Genomic DNA, 225 nt, shown 5'->3' with positions numbered 1-225 from the left:
TGTTAGATATCGCAGCAACAAAACAAAATAATAGTAAGACAATAATTTACATATTTTGTGGTTTGCTGCACTGCAGCAGCAGCAGCAGCAGCAGCAGCAGCAGCAGCAGCAGCAACTTCTGCTGCTGCTGCTGCTGCTGCTCTCTTACGGGGCCCTCGTGTAGATCGCATGCTCTAGAAGGCTGCATGTTGCTGCTGCTGCTGCTGCTGTTGCTGCTGCTGCTGC

Source organism: Eimeria mitis, genomic scaffold (assembly GCF_000499745.2).
Source record: "Eimeria mitis Houghton genomic scaffold, Emh_scaff1030, whole genome shotgun sequence".
Classification (NCBI taxonomy): domain Eukaryota; phylum Apicomplexa; class Conoidasida; order Eucoccidiorida; family Eimeriidae; genus Eimeria; species Eimeria mitis.
Note: the sequence above shows the minus strand (reverse complement) of the source record.